We start from the raw sequence: 23,162 nt of genomic DNA, 5'->3' as shown, positions 1-23,162 counted from the left end.
ATTCAGAGTGCGCATTACATTGCTGGGCCAAAATGAGGATGAAGTATATTACAAGTACCGTCTCAATCGTGCCATGATAATGCGCCTAATTGCTGACCTGGAACCACTACTGCAGCACCAGCCACGTAGGACCAATGCCATTCCAGCGCACGTCCAGGTCCTATGCTGCCTGCACCTACTGGCGTCTGGAAGTTTCCAGCGGGTCATAGCGGTAGCGGGAGGCGAATCACAAAGCGCACTTTCACGCTTTTTCCGTAAATTCATTGATGCCATGTTGACAATGATACATACCCACATCAGCTTCCCCACAACCCCACAGCAGATGGACCACACCAAACAGGAATTCTACCAGGTGGCCCAATTCCCCCATGTCATAGGATGCATTGACTGCACGCATGTCCCCATCTGTCCCCCCTCAGCCAATGAGTACATCTTCCGTAACAGGAAGTCCTATCACTCCATCAACGTGCAGGTCGTGTGCGATGCCAAGCACATCATCACGGACATAGTGGCACAATTTCCAGGAAGCACACACGACTCCTATATATTCAGACACAGTGGCATCCACAGGCGTCTGCTCAATGGAGAATTCGGAGAGGGACTCCTGCTTGGTACGTACTCATACCTATTCATAACATCAGTATCACACATGTATCATCATTACTGCCGCTAAGCCTTTGCTTCCCCCCTGTAGCTGACAGTGCATACGCCCTGCGGGAATATATCCTCACCCCCTACATCAACCCAGCGACACCACAGGAGCAACGCTACAAGGCGGCACATATTAGCACAAGAAATGTGATTGAGAGGACATTCGGGATCCTGAAGAGTCGCTTCCGGATCTTACATAAGACTGGTGGTGCTTTGCAATATAAACCAGACACCTGCTGCAGGATAGTAGCAGTATGTGCCATGCTGCACAACATTGCAACCAGAAGGGGGATACCCATAGAGGTGGACAGAAATGACAACTATCGGGATGACCAACCACCCGCACAACACCGACAGTCACACGTTCCAAACACAGCTGAAGGTCAAAGGAGGTGGACATGCATCACACAACATCATTTCAGATCCATGTAAGAATGAGCCATGACTATATATTTTGGAGTGCTGCTGTTTACTTCACATGAGCACTTGCGAAAGTGATGTAACATTGCTATGCAAAATTACAGTGCTTCAACACATTGTGGCAAAAAACATAACCGTTGGCATCACGGGAGTGCTAAGGCAAAATGAAAGTGGCCCATGGTTACACCACCATGGTCAGAGATGCTGGACTGAATGTCTAGTGGTGCTTCCCACGAACCCCCAGCCTCCTGTCGCGTGTCTCATCTACCTCATGTTGTGTCTCTGTGGCTGTGGAGCAGCGCGAACTGCGCCTCCTGGTGCAGGTCTCCAGCACCGACATGCTGCTCACACTGGATGCGGCCTCACTGCCCTCCTTCCCTCCCAAGTTGCTGCCACTGAATGTCCCTGACTGCAAGTGTTCCACTGCAGTGCTCACCTGGCCTAAGGCCTTCGCCACATCCCCACAGTAATGGCCGAGGTCCACCTGCAGTGACACGGAGCGGCGGGACAAAACTGCTGTGCCATTGCAGAGCTTTGTGATGGCCCTGGTCGATGCAGTGGTACGGAGCAAGTTCTGCCTATGCCTCCTGTGCTCGCTGTGTTGTCCTACTCGGATGGCACGGGTGGGCTCATGGAGGTTTTGACTTATGTCCCGATTGCCCTCTGCCACAACTGTGGTCATGTGCCGCACAGCGTCTGTCAGAGTGCACATGTGTTTGGCGAGTTTTGAGATATTGAGGTTCATTGTCCCCATGTGTCTCCCCTGCAGGCACTGAACACGCAGCATTTGTGCCTCTACGCCACCATAGATGTTCCTTGGCTGGTCGCCTCCCTCGGCAGTACTGCGCATGGACCTGCGCCACTTTGTGACTCCGCCACGTGCTGGTGGTGGGGCTGGCGGTGTGACACGTGTCTGACTGTGGGCACTTGTGGGTGCTGGACTCGGGTCTGCATCCATCACCTGCAGGGAGGGGACATGTGCCCTGCGTCTTGGTGGTATTGTCGCTGGTGGTGGTGGTGGTATTGTCGCTGGTGGTGGTATTGTCGCTGGTGGTGGTGGTGGTGGTATTGTCGCTGGTGGTGGTGGGGATTGACCTTCCTGCGGAGTGTCGCCATCGGTATCTGCCGGTGTCTCGGAGATGATGAGGCGCTCACTGTCATCATATGCCCCAGGAGATGCATCTGTGTGTGAAACTGTGCATTGTTAGTTTATGTTGTGACTACATCTCTTTGTCATTCAGCATTTATTTCCTACAATAAATTACATAATTTGACACTCTGTTGGGCCTGTACTGCTGATCTAATTTATTGTGCATTGGTGATTATACATGCACACTTGGCTAACATGACTACGACTCCCATGATGCAATACTGATGTGAGGGCATATGTGTTATGCACTTCTCCCTGCACACTGTGATTGACCTGGGGGGATGGGGATGGGTATACAATACGCAGCGTATAGGCGCAGCCATGCATCTTATCTTGTTCTGTGGTTGCTTCGCCGGAGGTGTCCATCTGGGTTACTCCGACGACTGCCACTGGCTCAATGGTCCTCTCAACGAGCTCCTCCAGGGCACTGTTGGCAGGTACTGTGGATGGCCCCCCTCCTGTGCCAGCTGCCTCCTTGACCCTTTCGGCAATGCGTTCCTTTGCCCTCTTCTTGAGGTCATACCACCTCTTCTTAAGGTCGTCAATGCTGCGGTGCGTCACTCCTACAGCATTCACCCTCTCCCTGATGCGAAGCCAAATCTTCCACTTCTCAGCTTCGGGCACCTTGAGTGACAGCTTCCCAAACAGCTTGTCATGCTTGCTGCTCACCCCCTTGATCAAATGCTCAAGTTCCCTGTCAGAGAGCTTTCTCTTCCTCTTCCTGGACGTGTCTGAAGTGGCAGGTGCATCCTTGTCCATCCTGGATGAAGGTAGGGTGGATGGGTTCAGAGGGTGAAGTCTCTTGCCTCAGCCTGTATGCTCTGCCTCCTCCTGTGAGCTCCTCAGGGCAGTGAATGAGGGATGGGCTGGATGACTTCCTGGTTGTGATGTCATCAGCCCGCTTCTTGTGCGACCCGTTTTTTGCAAATTCGCTATTTCCGAACTCGCTAATACCGAATTCGGTAATACTGATTTTGGTAATTGCTAATCTTTATTTTAAGGGATCGCTTTGAGTTTTCGGTAATTATTAGCGATTTTTAAGGAAACGCTAAATTATACCGAATCTGTTCATGCATTCTGGAATGCGATTCTTTATTTCTCGCTATTAAGGAATCGCTTTTCAGAATGTTGATGCATGTGCACCTTAATCTCCCCGTGCCTTCCAAAAAAAAAAATGAATGTGTCCTCATGTAATGCAACTGGTGCTATGTAAAGCGCTCTGATACCCGATTTTGGGTCAAGTTCGTGCTATAGTTAACTCTGTAAAATAAAAATAAATAAATGAGCACACAGAGACACTCAGCTAGTTTGTGGAACTGGCTACAGGCATGTGCACTCGACACCTTTATTGCCAGGGTCACATGTACAGTGATGCCTGTGCTGGATGTGTATGGGGTGAGTGCAAGCCAGCCCTCATGGAGTCGTTGGTGCTGGCAAAAACTTGAACAGTGATCACAATTAAAGCGGAAACAGAAAACACCAGCATAACAGAAACAACTGTGAAGTACCATGGTGGTAGCCGGAGAAAGTATAGTGTGCACCCAATCTGCAACCAGAATGGTCCTTGAGTTGTGGTGCACTGAGTTAGTGGGACCTGAAAAGCTGAGCAGGGTATCAAGCTGATGATGGCACCCACGACAGGTGTGAGCAACTATGATAGTCTGGCAGTAAGACACCTCCGACTTTAGCACCTGTTGTTTGGAGTTGGTCCTGGCGGTGGTGGCATGTGCATCCTGCGGTGATGCGACATCCGGGCAGGTCAGTAGTCGATTTGATGTGTGAGCCCTGGTGGACCGTAGTTGAGGCTGAAGGCAGCGGTTGGCGCAGGGCCACAGACACATGGCGTTGATGACCCTCAGGCCATCCAATAGTCAATCAGACAGGGTCCATAACTTGAGCTGCACAGAGTTAGTGGCCCCAGATGCACCGTGGCTGGTACAGGCACACGCCACGGGACGGTGACTTGCAGTGCAGTGAGATAGGTCCACGAGAGCTGAGCGGGTCCTCATCGATGTCGAAGGTGAATGTCGCAGAGTGTTACGGGGGACAGTGGAAGGTGTCCTCCAGGGCATGATGCAAAGGGCAGAAGCCGGCCGGAAGCAGCAAATTGAGGAGTGGAATGCTACAGCCTCGTTTCTGCCACAAAGTCAGTATCACCGACATGATGATGAAGACAACCCCCAGTCCATAGACTCAGTCGCCACCAAAGTTCAATCAGAAAGTGTCCATGGATGTCGGGAAACAGACTTAGTGGCACCGGAACTGAAAGGGGATACAGTCTGTGATGAGGCCAGTACAATGAGATCAAATCTGCCATAAATAAATCAAGACTGAGTTCCCAATGTGTGACCTACTCGACCGCAGTGTAGGCCCGAGGCAGCGGTCAGCAGGGGCCCACAGCCACGTGTCATTGGCTCGCGAAGCACAGAGTTAGTGACACCAGAGCAGTTGTTGGCAGTGTTCGATCACCTCTGTAACGATTATCCTTTTTTCCTCTAGACCCAAACGCGTCTTCCTCTTACACCTCTACTTGCGTGCAATGATATGAACTCTTCCATACAAAAATCAAGACTCAGTTCCACATATGTGACCTACCTGACCGCTGTGTAGGCCGAAGGCGTAGTCATCAAGGGCACACGACATGTGTGGTTGGGATGCTATGCACAGACTTGGTGTCACCACATTGAAGGGAGTATAGTGATTTAAACTCTGCATTGATGTGTGTACTCGGCCATTGTATAATCAAGACTCAGTTCCAAATGTGTGACCTACTTGACCATAGTGTAGGCCGGAGGCAACAGTAGAGTACGTCAACAAGAAAGGAGTACAGTGGGCCTGTGTCACGGAGGCCGTGATGGTCTGAGGAGGCTGCCAAGGTCGCGGGCCTCGGGCTTGGAGCTTGCGCCAGCACGTGGTGGGCCCTCTTTGACACATGCTGGTGTTGGCAGGTGAGCAGTGAGGCCTGGCTGCGCAGGAATGTACCAGACAGGTTCGGGGACCAGTGGCCCAGGGTGCAGCAGGTGCACAGGATCGCAGGCAACACCGCTCACGGCGACGACCTCGTGGTGGGGTGGGAGGCGCCGCCCTGGGAGACATGTTGGGCATTCCGGAAGAGAACCACGCCCAGGGCTACGTGCTTTTTATTCACACCCCTATGCTGGCCTGGCGTACGCTGGGCCAGTCCACTCCACACACGCTTAGGGGGGGACGTCACAAGCTACATTTCCGAGATGTTCCCCACTGGCTGGGGTAACATGGTTGCATCCACTGTCCACTACACTCCAAACACCAGCAGTGCATGTAGACATGGATATTTCTGTGGTCTACATACTCCAGTCTGTCCAGCACATCTCCGCCACACTTTGCATTGTGTACATTCTCATTCATGGGTCACTTGCCTCCTTCGCACAAGCCTGGTTCCCACCACTCCCCACATTCCGCTATTGTGTGGCTGAGGTGCCATGCCGTTGAAGGCTCATGTACATGGCTAACCCATGTTGCCACAGTAAGTTGTGCTGTGGTGCCTGGTGGGTGGGCATGTTGTTTGGCATGTTTATGTGATTTTGTAATGTTTGCATTGCCAGAGTTGTGAGTTGCATGATTGTGGATTTGAGGTGTGTGGTGTGTTCATTTGGTACTTACCAACAAGCAGTGCATTCACATAGGTGCCATCCTGGAAGTGCTGGTTGATGATGGACTGTCGGAAGATGAAGGAATCATGCACACTGCCTGGGTAGTTGGCGACGACATTAGTGAAGAGTCCCCGGTGGTCCACTATTGCCTGCACATTGATGGAATGCGTGTGCTTTCTGTTGCGGCAATTGTGTGCAGTGTCGGCAGGGGGCACAAGTAGGACATGTATGCTGTCGATTGCCCCCAACACGTGCGGGAATCACGATTCTCCTATTACCATGACTAGAGAATCTGGATTTCATTAAAGACACGGAGGCTGACATTATGCATTATCTTTTAATGCAGTCTCTAAGCAGCCGCACACATCATAATAATAAAGGTTCCAGAATAGAACATTGAAAATACATAAAGGGCATGAGCCAACATAAATCTGCCTATTTTTAAATGTGGAGAACAGAGAAGAATAAGTCCATGAAATACAAATAGACTTCAATATGTCCGAAGCACTTCCAGAGGATCCTCAGGCGTAAAATGCGAAGAGAAAAGAAGAAGAGAAGATGGATCCAAACATCTTGTAGTTAGGAAGTGTTACCTGAAAAGAGAGAGAAGTATATCCTGGAGGAAATACAAATCAAGAAAAAACAACATAGAAAATAGTAGTACTGTAAATCACAAATTATGCTAGAACTGTAAACAGACGAGCAAATAAATACAAAAAGAATACATCCCAGGGTGGGAAGGGTGGGATAATGTCAGCCTCCGTGTCTTTAATGAAATCCAGATTCTCTAGTCATGGTAATAGGAGAATCACAATTTCATTACAAGAACGGAGGCTACATTATGCAAGTTGGTAGCTTTGTAAGACTACACCGGACATATGCTCGATAGGCTTGCAGTAATGTTGAGCAAAGGTGCAAGCATTAGACCAGTCAGCCGCTTTGAGGATGTCATCCAACTTACCACCAGACCAGAGGGATTTGCTGGCAATAGCACCTCTAAGAGAATGAGCTTGAAATGTTCTTAAATCAACACCTGCTAAGTTCATGGCAGTCCTAACCCATCTAGCAATGTAGGTTGAGGATATAGCTTTATGTAGTTTAACAAAGGAAATTAGTAATTGGTTTACATCAGGGGGGCAAAAAACAGACATTCTGCGATCGTACTTGCTCAAGCAATCAACTACAGGGTTTAGGGCAAGAGTCAAAGTGAGGGTAGAATATTGAATCGGACATAGTCTTTGTTCTTCTATAAAGCTCGAACTTAACAAGAAACATGTTATAGGACTTATTTGAAACCTCTAAAGCTTTGACATCGGGGACTCTTCGACAAGAAATAAGACATAAAAGAGTAGCAAGTTTGATAGAAATGTTTTTTCTGTTTCGGAGATTGTAAACATGCCAATTAGTAAAAAGGTCTAAAATTAACTTAACGTCCCAAAGAGAATCGTATTTGGGCTTTAGAGGTCTTCTTGGACGAATGCTCTTCATAACTCTACAAATAATGACGTTTTTACCTACCGTTTTACCATTCACGATGATGTGACCAACGGAGATAGCGGATCTATAGCAGTTGATGGTTCTATAGCTAAGACCTCTATCAAATTGTTCACCAAGAAAGTTAACTATGTCAACAATAGGTGCCTTAAAGGAATCCAGGTTCCTTTCCAGGCACCAACAAACCCAGCTTCTCCAAATGTTGTTGTATCTGTAGTGAGTGCCTGGAGACCAGGACTCTCTGAGGAGAGCTGCAGCTGTAGACGAAAGTCCTGAGACTTCATTGGATCTCCTGACACTCTCCAAGCAAGAAGGTTCAAACTCTCTGTCTGAATTAGGGGGTGACTTCTGCCATCTGCGTCTGTTAGGAGATATTCTAGGGAAGGGATTAGAAAGGGGGGGTCACATGCTAGCTCCAGAGTGGTGGGGAACCAAGCTTGAGACGGCCAGAAGGGAGGTATTAGGACAAGGGAGCACTGTTTGTGTCTCACTTTCTGTAGAACCCTTTGGATCATGGCAAAGGGGGAAAGGGGTAGGCTCTGACACCTTTCAAAGATTGGAGAAAGGCGTTCACTGCTAGAGCACCGGGATTGGGCATCCAGCTGAAGTATTTTTCCAGTTGAAAAGTTAGTCTGCTCGCGAATAAGTCTATTTCCAAGGGACCCCATGTGACCTGAACACGGAGACGTTGAGTTTCCAATCGCTGTGATCTAGAAGGAATCTGGAGTTCCAGTCTGCGGAAATGTTTAATTTCCTGGGAAGGTATTCCGCCTTCAGAGCGATTTTGTGTTCCAGGCAGTACATCCAAAGTTTTTGGGCCACATTCGAGAGCTCCACAGATTTGGTGCCGCCCAGGCGGTTTATGTAGGCTACTGCACACATGTTGTCCATCTTTAGGATGACCGACCTGCCATGGAGAGAGTGTTTGAAGCTCATCAAGGCATAAAGACCAGCTGTTAGTTCCAAGTAGTTTATATGGTGAGAGGATTCTTCCAGAGACCATACACCACCCGTGTTCTGATCGAGAAGGCAAGCCCCCCAGCCATGGAGGCTTGCGTCTGATTCTAAAACAAACTCCGGTTTTGAACCAAAGATCGCTTTGCCGTTCCACGCGTCCAAGTTCTCGAGCCACCAAGTCAGTTCCAGTTGGGGTTCTCGATCTTGGGAAATACGATTTTGGAGGGCCCGATAATTTAGGGGACCGGGAAAAATCGCCTGAATATAGGAGGATAGAAGACATGACAAATTTCCTTCCTGATTTTGGCAATCTTCTTGGAAGGGAGAAGGAGAAGACATTTGGAGGTATCTACGGTGAAGCCCAGAAACTCGAGAGATCTGGAAGGAGTCAAGACTGATTTTTCTTTGTTGATGATAAAGCCCAGATTTTCTAAAAGATCCATTACTGACTTTAGATCTTGAGATATTTGGGAAAGTTCTTGAGACATAATGAGAATGTCGTCTAGATAGATGATCAAACGGATGCCCCTTTCCGTTAGGTATGAGGCTATTGCTCTCATAACCTTGGTAAAACACCAGGGGGCAGAGGAAAGTCCGAACGGAAGGGCTTGGAATTGATATAAATGGTTTTTCCAGAGGAATTGAAGAAAGGGTTGGTGGATTTGGGCCATAGGAATGGTGAAATAAGCATCCTTTTGGTGCAATTTGACTAACCAGTCTCCCTCTAGAAGAAGATCTCTCAGAAGATGGATCCCTTCCATCTTGAAGTGTCTGTAGACCAAAAATGTGTTTATATGTCTTAGATTTATCACAGGTCTCCAACCCTTGTCCTTTTTCTCTACGAGGAAAAGGGTGCTTATGAACCTGAGTTCTTCCAAGGAGAGCTCTATAATTGCTCCTTTTTGGAGCATGGAGGAGATCTCTTCCTCTATTATTTTTTGTTGTTCCGGAGGGATTGGAAAGACTCCCGGGAGAGAGGTTTGAGTAGGAGTTTCTGTAAAGTCTATTGTGAAACCCTTGACAGTATTGAAAACCCAAGGATCTTGAGTTATTAGTCTCCAGTTCTGAAAAAAGAATTTGAGTCTCCCTCCCACCTTTTGGGGGAAAAAAGGAGAGGTAGGAAGGGGAGGAGTACTCACTTGGTAGGTTGTTGTTGATGGAGGATCCGCGGGATCTGAACCCTCTGGAACGCATTCCTCTCCCTCTTTGGGGATAGAACAGTGAGTTATTGAACTGCTGAAAACCTCTACCAAAACCGCGTGATCTTGCGAAGGGCCTTTGGTTAAATCGGCCGGAAGAGAGGCCCCTTCTTCTGGCCCGGCCAAAAAGGTTAGTATTAAAAACTTTGCGCATGTTTTGTTGGGCCTTGTCGAAGGCCGTAAAAGTAGCGACATATTTCCCTAGAGATTTTATAAAATCCTCTCAGAAGAGTAATCCTTTGGGATTTTGAGAGGTCTCCTTGTCGGCCATGTCGGAGAGTTTCGGGTTGATCTTAGTTAAAAAAAACTCTCCATCTTTCAGCGTTTAGGATAGCATTAGCATTACCAAGTAGAATTACAGCCCTCTGGCTCCAGCCCCTGATTAAACTTGTATTAAGAGGAGTGCCGTTGATATGACTATCCTCAGCTGCGTCAATAATCCTGGCAAGTGGGCCCAGGACGTCGAGGAGACGATCTTGGCACCCCTTAAGGGATCTTTCCATGCCTTTTCTTGGGTCCCGTCCAAGTTTAAAAGGGAATTTATCAGTTCTGGGTCCAAGTTTGGAGTTTGGCATGTTTTGTTATCAATAGAAGGTCTAGAGCACTCTGCTCTGAGGATATTACGTGTATCACGCTCTAATGGGAACCTCAGCCACTTAATTATGAATTTAGCCACGTGGTCTTGAGGCCACCACTCAGAGCTTCTGGGGTGTTTAAGGTTTAGGGGAGAGAACACCCAGGGGGTCGAGGATACTGTCCTTTGAGGATGAAGGGGGATCAACAGGTTTGAATAGGTCTTGTCATCGTCCTCATCTAGATCAAGGATGTGTTCATCAGGTGTGTCTGATGAATTATCATCATTGAATTCATTATCTCCCATAAAGTCATGAGCACTCAGATATTTTGTGCCGCTAGGGACACCCATATATTTTGTGCCGCCAAGGGCACCAGAATATGTTGTGCCGCGAGGGACACTCGGGGAGTTCAAGGTACAAGGACCTCTATTTGTAGTTGAGGTGCTAAGACCTCCCAGATTCAGTGAGGTACTGGGACCGCCCGTAGTGCTCTTAGGGGTTAAGTATTCTAAGTTTTTAGTTTTCTTTGATCTTTTACCCCTTATATTAGAAATGTCATCACTAAGGGTCTCAGGGACCTCTTCCTCCTCAGAGGGGAGTGACCTTTTGGCGGACATGACCTTGTTTAAGGTATCACACATACAGCTTCTAATTTCGCTATGTCAGAGCTTCTTAAAAGCTTCATTGTCTAAATTAGCTGAAGGGGCAGAAGCATCATCTGACTCTGAGTCAGACATGGTGCATGGAAAGGGTAAAATATTTTATATTTATTTATTTATATATTTAAAAGGGGTATGCAGTGATACAAATGTAGAATAATAAAGAAAACCTGCTTACTGGTAGTATATTGTGACTATGCGCTAATAAGAAAGTAGGGGCAAAGCAGAGAAAGTCTGCTCAAATAAATTATAAATGAAAGAAGGTCACTCTAGCCCTTTTAATTTTTTTTAAGCTAAGAAAGCTAAAAACTGGAGACTTGCGGTATTAAGGGAGGAGGCAGCAGCTGGTCCCGGAGTCCAACGAGTAACTGACACTCGTGAATGCTCGGGATCAGCTGCTGCTCCTCGTAGTCATAGAGACCGGGACCTCGTGTCAGAAGGATCTGATCGAGGTCGGCACAGAGAGTGGTGAAGAAAGAACCTTGGCAACCCGAGGGCGCGACGTCGCGGTTGCCAAGGTTCATTTCTTTAAGTTAAGGCCGGTACAAGACCGCGCTCGAGCCGTGGTATGCATTGAGGAAAAAAGACACGGAAAGGGTTTAAAAAGGCATAAAAGAGCGGGGAAAGATCTCGGCCAGTAAAAACGGGACTCGCACAAAAGGCAAGGTGAGGCACCAAGTAAAAAAACAACAGAAAGTCAAATTGAAGGAAGGTGTGTAACAAATGGGACTGAAAGGAAACGTAAGGGGAATAGGGGTAGGGATACTTACCGGCACTAGTAAAAGGGTATTCAATCAGAGTATACACAATAAGTAATAGACAATATGAAAAAGAGCCAGGATGCAAGGCAAAGGAGGGGATTTCCATAAATTGGAAATCGGTGTGTAGGCAGAAAGGGGAAGGGGTAAGGGGGGTTAGCCCATTTTAGCCCATACACAAGAGCAAGGAAAGAAAGGCTTAAAGAGAAAGATAAATGAAGATCACTTATCTGCTCTGAGACGCATTTAAAAGAAGCAGATTTATGTTGGCTCACGCCATTTAAGTATTTTCAATGTTCTATTCTGGAACCTTTATTATTATGATGTATGCGGCTGCTTAGAGACTGCATTAAAAGATAATGCATAATGTAGCCTCCGTTCTTGTAATGAAATCCAGCTATGGCGTGTAGTCCTTGCTTGGTCTCCAGCTGTTCCTGCGCATTGTGGGGGACTTATGGGTACTGGGGTACCAAGCTGATGATGGCATCCAGGACAGGTGTGAGGGACTTGGATGGGGCTGGCTGTGAGACTCCTCCGACTCTGGCGGTTGTTGGTTGGGAGGTGCCAGGGGCCAACAGGTGCAGCACAGCCAGCAGCTTTGTCTGAGGTGGGATGTTGGTTGTCCTCTGTGTAGGTACCGTCAGCCTGTGGGCAATGATGGTCAGGATGCGGAGGCTGGTTGTCCTCTTGAGCCTGTAGTGGGTAATGACATTGTCTGGTGTTAGGTCTGAGAGGCTGGTGCGTTTCCTGAAGGTCCGCTGTCTTTGTCTGCTCTGCCTCTGTGGTGGTCTGGGGGGGAGGGGAGGCAGTCCTGGGGGTGGTGGCGGTGGGTGTTGTGGCCCTGATGGGGCTACGAGCTGCATGATCAGTGGCTCCATGGCATCTGTTGGTCTTCAGGTGTGGCTGTGGCCTGGGCTCCCTTTTCTGGTGCAGGTTGTCGTCCGACTTTGCACCAGGTCAGAGCAGGTGTTAATTTCCTGCTGCTTACGCGCCTTATTGCCTGTTTTGTGATCTTATTGCCGATCTGGGTGGTCGTTGAGAATGTTGTGGAGTGGTGTTGTTGTGGTTTTTTGCAAGGGAACGCCTACTCTGCATATCATTAGCGTTAGTTGCCGGGGTCATCTGTGGCGATGTTTTTTGCGACTGCTATCGCAGGTAAACTGGTGATATGGGCTGTTAGCACCAGCTTGTGAATGGGGCGATAAATTTATCGCAACTTTGGCTGCGATAAAGTGTCGATAACTCGGCGATAGATCCTTGAGAATATGCCTCATAGAGTCAATTACACAGCCACTTACTCGCCTATACAGTTATACACGCATTCACTCACTTATTCATATAGATACTAACACATACTCACTCACCTATACAGTCGCTGACACAAGCACACACTCACCCATACGCCTCTCTCACAATCACTCAGTCAGACATACAGTCACTCATATACTCCCAATACTCACCTATTCTGCCTTTTGCATATGCAGTTACTCACCCATATACCACTGACACATCCATTCAGTCACTGACACAGCCATACACACACTCAGTCACCCATACAGCCCCTACCTAACCCATACAGTCACTGACTTACCCACTCACTCATCAATGCAGGCAGTCACACACCCCCTCACCCACCCATACAGACACTCATACAGGTACTCAGACAACCAATTAATCACCAATACAGCCACTTACGTACCCACTTACCAACACATACAGTCACTTAGACACCAACTGACAGACTGATACAGAAATTCGCATAATCCAGTCACTCACCCATACATTCCCTGACACACCTGATCACTTACTTATACAGTAAGTCACACACCCACTGAATCATCCATACAGGCACATATACACCCACTGATTCACCAATACACCTTAGTATATATATTTAACAGACACAAACTTTTCAAAAACACTCACAGTCACTGGATGATGTCATCAGTGATGTCATTTGAGATGTCATCAGTGATGTCACTGACCATGTCATGAGTGATGTAATATGTGAGGTCATAAGCACTGCATTGCCGGGGTGCAAGTTATAGTTAGCTCAGCTAACTTTAATTGCTAAATTTCTTTGGTTTTGTACGTCTAAAATATCAGCCTAACTATAACGTCCCTGTAACCTTTGTTTCTTTCCAGTGAATTTCTAAGGGTTTTTAAAATTATATTTCCTAACTATAACTTTGCTGTAACCTTTGTTTTTTTCAGTGAATTTCTGAGGTTTTTTTACATGCTAATTCCTAACTGTAACATCACTGTAACCTTTGGTTTTTTCAATTAATTTCTATGGCTTTTATAGTAGTAGTCACGTTTTCAGAGTGGTGGAGAAAGGGAACATGGTCTCTGACCAGCTCTCTGGAATTCCGCTGTGTAGGACTTACAGGAGGTACCAAAAGGGCTTCTTGGCCTTCAAGGTTCTTCAGGATTAAAGTAGACTTCATTCCCCAACTAGTAGTGCACAAGGAGCAGAGTGGTGGAGAAAGGGGGCGTTGCCTCCAAAGACCTCATAGCAATCCCGCTGTACAGGACATACTTGAGGAAACAGAAGGGGTAGTTGGCCCCCAGGGACGTCCTTGGGAGCCAACTACCCCTTCTGTTACCTCCAGTAAGTCCCACACAGCAGGATTGCTGAGCAGTTGTCAGAGGCCTTGCCCCTTTCTCCACCACTTTGCAAATGCACCTCCCGGCGCACTACTAGTTGGGGGATGAAGTTTCCTTGTCTCCAGAGGTTCCTTGGGAGCCAACAAGTACTCCAGTTACCTCCAGTAAGTCCCACACAGTGGGTTTGCTGAGAGGTTTTGGGTGGCCATGCCCCCTTTCTCCATCACTCTGCAAACGCGCCTCCTGGCGCACTACTAGTTGGGTGATGAAGTCCCCTTGTCTCTTCAGGGTCCTTGGGGGCCAACTAGCCCTCCTTTTACCTCCAGTAAGACTCATACTGCTGCATTGCTGATAGGTTGTCAGAGGCCACACCCCTTTCTCCACCACTCAGCAAACGCAGCTCCAGGGGTACTACTGCTTCGGGAATGTTGGACTGGAAAATACTTCCGGTCGACTCCTCCTGTTAGCATTATACTTAAGTTAGCATTTGTCTCATACTGTCTGCCTCAGCAGAAAAGGCAGCCTCGACTGTTTCTTTTTTTTTCCTCATTCAAGGTTGAGCTTTGTTGCACTAATTGATAGCTCTGTTCTGTGTTTGCATGCCTTTCTTCATATGTAGCCCTGCTCCCACTCTCTGAGAGACGGGCACGGGCTGAGTAACCTTGAAGCTAACATAAGGTGTTCCTGGTCCCAGGATGGTAGCTCATCTTTCTGTGCCTCCTTTGTTAACCTGCTCCAACTGGAAATTTCCAGTCTGGCGGGTCCTGTTGGGTATTGGAAATGTATAATATCTGGTGCCTGCCCCTTCAGCTCTTGTGTCGTCCCCGCATCTCCCTTCCCTGACCTTGCTGAGTATTGGGACACTGGTGCGTGGACTGGGCGACTGCACGGGAGCAAATGGGGAGGGTGCTGATTGGATCTGATGTGGGAGATGCAGAGAAAAGGATGGTAGCTAATTAGGCTGCCCAGTGAGCGCGGCATCCGATTTACAGCGTGGAGGATGTGTGAAGTGTGTTGAAAGAGTATGAACCCTTTGTACAGCAGCATGCCTTCAAGCATATGTCGGCTACGTTAATTGGGTTGAGGGGACAGTGTTTCAACGGTGTCGTACCTCAGATTATTTATGACATCCGAGACCATGTGTATGCTGCTGACATGGCCCTTAATTATGTTTTCAGTAATGTTGCAACACTGATTGGTTACCAAGGCAGGTTACATCAGAAGAGCCCGACAACAGGGTCCCAGTTTCCGATGAGGGAAGTGCATCCTATTTTTCACCCTGAGATACCAGAGCTGCGTGATCAGCATGATGCTGTTGTCAGACAGCGAGTATAGGCCCACTTTCAAGAACAATGGGTTTATACTCCATGGAAAAGGAGTGAGGTTTTGTCTCTTAAGACTCAGTTGCCTGACCCTAGAAAAATCTGACTGCATATTATAAAGAATTTACAGAGGCGGCATCGTCGACAGTGATGACGTTGGCAGACATTGAGATGTTTTTTGGTTTGTTGGTACCAGTCAATATTTGGCAGCAGGTGCATACACAGGACCATGTTGTGGAATTGGGTGGCACTTGGGATGAGATCAGAGCATGGGATAAGGAGAGTAAGCCTGGTGAGAAGCCTAAGACTGAGATACTAGCTTTGCCAGGTCGAATTATTACCTATATGCACTCCCTTATTACACCTAGAAGGGTAGATTAGGACAAGTTAACAGCATGTCGTCAGAAGAAAGATAAAAGTGTATTTGATTTTTTTTACTAGGGTTGAAGGTGTGTTTTGGGATTTGGGGTGGACAGGATTTGTCAATGGAGGGAGGTGTCTGATTGTTCGTTAACAGATTTGTTACAAACCTGCTTCCCGAGATCGCAACTCGATTGCAGGCTTTGGAGAGTACTTGGACTACCTCCTCCCCATCCGTGATATTGAGTATGGCACAGTATTATGAGCATAGAGAGAATGAAGAGAAGGAGAAGGTGGAGAAGAAAAATAAGGAGTTGAAAACTAAGGTGTTGATGCAGCAGGTGTCCAGGGGGGATGGTAGAGGACGCGGCACTGGTACGGCCCTACTAGCAGAAATGCTGCGCCTGTGGGTCTGAACCAGTGTGCCTATTGTAAGGAGGAGGGACACTGGTGCAGTAAGGTGCCCAGCGTTGTTGCAGAAAGTGGCGGCCCCTAGAGGACAGAGTTCTTGTGGAGAGGCAGTGGAGCAGGTGGTCATGGCGGGGTTCAGGAAGATGAGACATCACAGGGCCGCTCTGATCAGAACCTTTTTGATGATCCTCGAGGGAGACAGTATTATCATGATTTATTTATTTTTAAATAATTTTTTCTTTAAAAAAAATCCAGTCTTCAATGCAATAACGAATAGTCCCTTCTCCCTCCCCTCACCCATCCCGTCAGACCCCATTGCAGGGACATATCCATTTGCTCAATAGAAAAAATGCAACATTAACACCCCCAGAAAATGAAGAAATGAAAACAAAAGTATACATTTGAACCTTGTAACCAATCAGAGGTGATAAACACCAGGGGGAAGGCAGCGCCTCGCCAAACCACCCGACTCCGCAACCCCTTTTAAGACAAAAATCTCTTGTTAAACGGCTCTCTTTCAACCAAGTTCGTGAAAATCATTTCCGCCACCATGTCATAATTCAAGTATGCAGCTCAGTCCGAGGTGAACAGTTCCACAATGGCCGCCGAACCACTTGGCAGAAGGGAGCCCCCAATGGGGGTTCTAGCCTGGGAACCACCAGTTATTTTAAAGTTCCAGCAAAACTCTTGGGCTGCTGTAGGTATATCAAACACACGGGAATTCCCATCAACATCCACTCTGAAACGGGCAGGTTAAATCATACTGTATTTGAGTCCGAGATTTCTGAGTGTCGCTTTTACTCCAGCGAACTTCCTCCGTGCCTCTTGGACCATTGCAGTGAAGTCCGGGAAGAGTGACACCGTGGACCCCTGCCAGGACAAGGTGCCTGCCTCGCGCGCAAGACGCAACGCTGTACCATCCTCCAGGTCAGAGACTCTGCCCTCAGCGGTGTCCAGGCAGCGCTCATGGATGTCCAGGCGGGCTCCCATAGTGTCAAATCTCTTCTCCAGTGTGTCAAAACGGCAATCTAGTGACAGAAATCCTGCACATAATTCTGCCATGATTGCGTCAGAGTCGGGGGACATTCGCTGTACTGGTAGTTTCCACACTCCCCACCGCCATATTAGGACCAGTTTCCACCATGGGACAGCTGGGTTTAGTAAACTGTAATAGCCTCTGCTTAGGGTCCCTCCGCACCATGACACGCGGTACGTCCCACCAGTATGATGGCCGCTCCCCAACTGTATTTATCAGTGACCAACTTCTGTGCGGGGACTATGGCTGGCCCAGTTGCGCCACATTTGGAGCAATGGGGGCTTAAATCCCCTTACCGAAAACCAAGTTCATGCACTTCTTCTGTGATCAGCAGGTCCCACACCATGTGTAGCTGGTAGGGAGGCCAAGCGGCGTGAGAGACAAAGGGAGATGCGAAAAGCAGCAGAGCGACCCGCACATTCTAATCAGCCGTCATGTTGAAGGGGCCTGGGCCGCACTCCAACCCAGGGGACGGTGCCTACGACTGGGGATCCTCCCCACTGTCCGGTACCAATGCAGGCTCTGCGTGAGTCTGCAGCCGCACCCCGATCTCCCCAGGCACCCGCACACCACCAGACCACCCCAGGCTCAACGGTGGCCCCTGTCGCCGCGGGGCCCCCGGGGGTAAAGCAGACAGGTTACCTGCTCAGGGGCCAGGTCGCCAAAGGGGGCAACAGTCCTGGATAGCACTTGCTGGTCTGTTCTTGCCGAACAAGCTTCAGGGCTGGAGCGCATCAGCACCGGCACTCAGCACAGTTTGCAGCCCCGGCCTACGCACTTTGGTGAGGATGTATTTCCAGGCTTCAGGGTATCCAGACGCCGCCGGGCACACACCGAGTCACTCAGAGCCCAGTATCTCGCCGCCGCTACTCCGGTATGGGACCCACAACACCCAATCACATGCAAGGCCATTCACGCTCAGGCAGGCCACGACCGCCGCACGCCACACGCTGTATCTTGGTCTCCAATGGGCCTTTCAGTTCCAGAGGGCCAGCTTTGCGAAGACGTGTAGTTCCTGGGCCAGTTTCAGTGCCGTGTAGGCAGGATAACGCCGTATATGTCAGGATAGAGCCAGGATGTCAGGCGATTTGGCGGAGCTTCAGAGCTACACGCCCATCTTGGTTGGTAGCCTGGCCACACCCCCATCATGATGATTATGATCTGGACGAGGTGACAGGGATGTCTCATGGCTAGGACAGCCAAGGACAGGGCGAGGGACCAGTTTAGTAACTGTAGATCAGTGCGGTCCCTATGTCACCGCAGATTTGCAAGGCTCAGTTAAGAAATTCTTAGTGGACACAGGTGCAATGAATTGCCCTGTTTCTCATTCGCTGGTCCCCGGGGCAGCTCTGTCTGGCCAAAATAATGTTTCGGTAGGTTTTTCAGGTATACCGTTTGTGAGCCCCATTTCCAAGCCACTTGCCTTGACTATTGGTCCTTTTACTGTGGATTCACCCTTTCTTTTGACATCCAACTGTGGAGAAAATTTGATGGGTTTGGATTTGTTGAAGAGGCTGCATGCGAACATTTCTCCGGATGGTGTCTATATGACAATAGGACCCAATGTAGCGAGTTCCAAGCCTTGTTTGTCCAAAGATGCACCCTTTCCCGCTGAGTTTGAAGATGTCCCACCCACTTTATGGGCTACAGGTGATATGAACGTAGGGCTGTTGCAAATACCTCCAGTTTCTATTAGGGTCAAAGACAATGCTGTTTTACCTCATATTCCTAAGTACAAAATACCGCAAGCAGGGGAGCGAGCTCTATTGCAGATTATACAGGACTTGGTTAGGTCAGGGGTTGTTGAAGAGACGACTGCGAATGTGTGTAATAGCCCTATTCTTCCCATTCTTAAGAGGGCTCCTACGGGCTCCTCTGATGACCATCCTGATGTCCATTATTTTTGATCGTTCTGCGTGAGGTTAATTAGATTGTGGTCCCTCAGTTCCCTTTGGTCCCCAACATCACTGCCCTTTTGATGATGATTCCTTCCTCTGCCAAATTCTTTTCTGTTATCGATTTGAAAAATGCCTTCTTTAGCATTCCAATCCGTCCAGATCGTAGGCATCTGTTTGGATTTGCCCTAGCCAGCAGAAGCTTTAGATTCTGTCGGGCTCCTCAGGGCTATACTGAAAGGCTTAGTATATATAGTCAAGCTTTAAAAGGCCAGTTGGATTCCCTCACACTTCCCCCAGGTAATGTATTAATGCAGTAAGTTGACGATCTCTTGGTTGCTTCTGACACTGAGAAGGTTGCAAAGATGCAACAATTAAATTGTTACTACATTTGGCCCATCACGGACATAAAGTGTACCTTTCAAAATTCCAATATTGTCAACAGGAGTTCTCCTACATGGGTCACCTACTGTCAAAGGAGGGAAGGAGACTAACACCTGAACGCATTAGTGCTATTGTCAAAATGCCCATCCATAAGACTCAGAGGGATGTGCGAACTTTCATTAGCATTACTTCGTATTGTCTGGACTGGATACCTAACTTTTCCTTACTAACAAAGTGCTGTTGCAGCAACCACTAAAGATGTGCATGAACCCTTGCCCTGGATGCCTGAATGTCAACAAGCTTTTAAGCAATTGAAAGTTGCACCCTGCTCTGCGCCTGTGCTTGGCACACCGGACTACAATAAGCTGTTCGTGTTGTATGTACACGAGACGGCTGGTTGTGTGCTTTCTGTCTTAACTCAAGCCTTTGGAGGTAGGCAGAGGCCGTGTGCTTATTTTTCCGCTTTGCTTGACAAAGTCGCAAGAGCCCTCCCGAGCTGTCTAAGAGCGGTCGCGGCCATGGCTGTCTCTATTTGACAATCGGCAGGGCGCGTCCTTGATACTGACCTCACAGTCATGGTACCGCATGCTGTGGACACTCTTTTTAATAAGACCAAGACACAGCACCTTACCAGTGCACATCTAACCGGTTACGAGCTAGCTCTTTTCGCCCCATACATTACGATAAAGAGATGTGCCACTCTGAACCCAGCCACTTTACTACCCCTCCCTTCTGAGAGTGAGGAAATAGACATACATGATTGTCTGTTTAGGACGGAGGAAGAGGCGAAGGGACGGGTAGACCTGACTGATGTTCCCCTATCTGGACCACAAGGGGAGCTATATGTCGATGGCTCTTGTTTCAACTTACTGAATGGCACAACAACTGATGCTTACGCAATCACTACTTTACACACAGTAGTTGAGACATCACAAGTTCCCTATCAATCGGCCCAAGCTGCAGAGTTAGTTGCCCATCTTCGAGCTTGTGAGCTAAGTGTGGGACTGACTGTCAATATTTATACTGACAGCCAGTACGCTTTGGAGCTGCCCACAATTTTGGGGGGGTTCTTGACTTCATACGGGTTAAAGATCCAGAATGGCCCATTGATACACAGGCTTTTGTCTGCCCTGACACTCCCCAAGAAGTTAGCGATAGTAAAGTGCAGCCCTCACAAGGCAATTACTGATGATGTGGGGAGGGGAAATGCATTTTCAGATCAAACAGCTAAGGAGACGGCTCGAACACAGATGAAACAAATGTTTGTGGCAGGCTCTGCTAGATGGGTACCTGAAGTTACTATGTTTGAGGACACTTTAGACAATGTCAAGGAGATACAGAGCGAGGCAACGATTGAGGAGTTAGTAGAATGGCAGGAAAGTATGGCCTGTTTGGACGAGGATGGGTGCTGGACTGACAAGTCAGGCAAGCAGAGATGGATGCTACCAGATGCATATATCCTTCCTATGGTTACTATGGTGCACGGGCCAGCCCATATTAGTGCGCAAGGGATATGTAAATTGTTAGACCCTGTGTTGCAGAACAACAACATTCATAAAGTTGCTGCTAACTTAATGAAGTACTGTATGGTATGCATGATGTATAATCCTGGAATAGGTACCCTTACACCTTCTGGCAGCTTTGCATCATCTTCCTTCCCTTTTGAGGTTCTCCAGATGGATTTCATCTAAATGGAACGAGTCAACAATCTAAAATATGTGTTAGTGGTTGTAAAGTGCTTAATGTCACTGATGGGAAGAAGGTAGTCCAAGTACTCTCCGAAGCCTGCAACCGAGTCGCGGTCTCAGGGAGCAGATTCGTAACAAATCTGTTCACAAACAATCGGACGCCTCCCTCCATCGACAAGTCCTGTCCACTGAAATCCAAAAACACACCTTCAAACCTAGTAAAGATATCAGATACACTTTCATCTTTCTTCTGGCGACATGCTGTTAACTAGTCCCAATCTACTCTTCTAGGTGACCAGATGCCTGTTCGTGGTACTTGACAGATTGAAGTGCCATACTCCAACTTCCACCTGTGCAGGATGGCGGAGGGATTAGAAGTTGAGGCCTTAGCAGTAGACTTGGAGGGAATACAAAAACAGCTCAGTGAAACTATGGAAGATAACAAGAACCTTCGAGTGGAGTCAAGTCAGGAAGCCAGTTTTTTTAGACAGCGCTTTGATGATTTTGTGGCAGGGATAAACTCAATGTCCAAAGAGCACAAATCGCAACCATTTTCACCCTCCCCTCTGCAGCTGAATTGACCACACAAGATATACATGCTATTTCCTCTTCTATTCCCTTAGCCGCCCCTGAGAGATTTAATGGTGACCCCCATAATGCTCAAGTGTTCCTTACTCAATGCTCCTTACACTTCCTATATAGACCAATTATTTTTAAGGAGGACCAATCTAAGGTAGCCTTTTTATTGTCTTACCTGAGTGGGGATGCTGCGGCGTGGTCCATGCCACAGTTGAATTGCAACACCCCAATACTTTACAACTTCAAAGATTTCAAGGCTATGTTCCTACGGATTTTTGATTGGAGAACCATGTCGCAGACCACAGATAATGAGCTCTTAAATCTAAAGCAAGGCAATCGGGAATTGGTGACTTACCTTGCACAATATAATAAATTAATTGTGGAGACCCAAAGGCCTGAGGCTATGAGAGTTGCAATATTCTATAGGGGTCTCAAGGATGAACTAAAGGATGGGTTAGCTCAGATTCCCAAGAGACCTACTGAGGTTTCTGAGTTGATTGATTTAGTACTTTAAATCGACCAACGACAAAACGAAAGAAAGAGCGAACGTCGAAAAGATTGATTTCTGAGCTGCTGGATCAAGTGAAGGAGGCCCGAGTGTACACCAAATTGGATTTAAGAGGGGCCTATCATCTAGTAAGAATGGCCGAAGAGGAAGAGTGGAAGACCGCCTTTCGAACTCGATTTAGCCTTTTTGAGTATCAGCTTATGCCCTTCGGCCTGTGTAATGCTCCTGAAGCTTTCCAGCACTTTGTCAACGATGTACTCCGAGAATTTCTGGACCGCTGTGCAGTGGTTTTCATTGATGACATTCTCATTTTCTTGGCAAACCAGGAAGAACATGTTCATCATGTACGAGCTATTTTGCAGAAATTGCTTGACCACCAGCTTTTTGTGAAGTTGGAAAAGTGTGTTTTTCACTCCACATGGGTGAAATGTTTGGGCTTCGTTTTATCCCCAGAAGGAGTGTCGATGGATGAGTCTAAGGTGAAGGCACTTAAAGACTGGCCGCCTCCTCGTAATGTGAAAGAAATCCAAAGTTTCCTTGAATTCGCAAATTTTTACAGGCGTTTTATCATCAACTTCTCCGAAAAGGTAGCTCCCATTACTCAGCTCCTAAAGAAGAAAGATACATTTTTGTGGAGTCCTGAAACCGAGAAGGGGTTCCAGTATTTAAACAAAATGTTCACTACTGCACCCATCTTGCAGCATCCGAACCCTGAAGAACCATTCTTTGTCGAAGACGATGCTTCTAATTTAGCTGTTGGGGGCATACTGTCTCAAAGGCACAAGACCACTGGGCAACTGCATCCTGTCGCCTATGGGTCTCGAAAGCTGTCAGTGGCTGAAATCAATTACTCCATTGCTGACAAAGAATTGCTGGC

Source organism: Triturus cristatus, chromosome 10 (assembly GCF_964204655.1).
Source record: "Triturus cristatus chromosome 10, aTriCri1.1, whole genome shotgun sequence".
NCBI lineage: Eukaryota > Metazoa > Chordata > Amphibia > Caudata > Salamandridae > Triturus > Triturus cristatus.
This window is presented reverse-complemented; position numbering follows the sequence as displayed.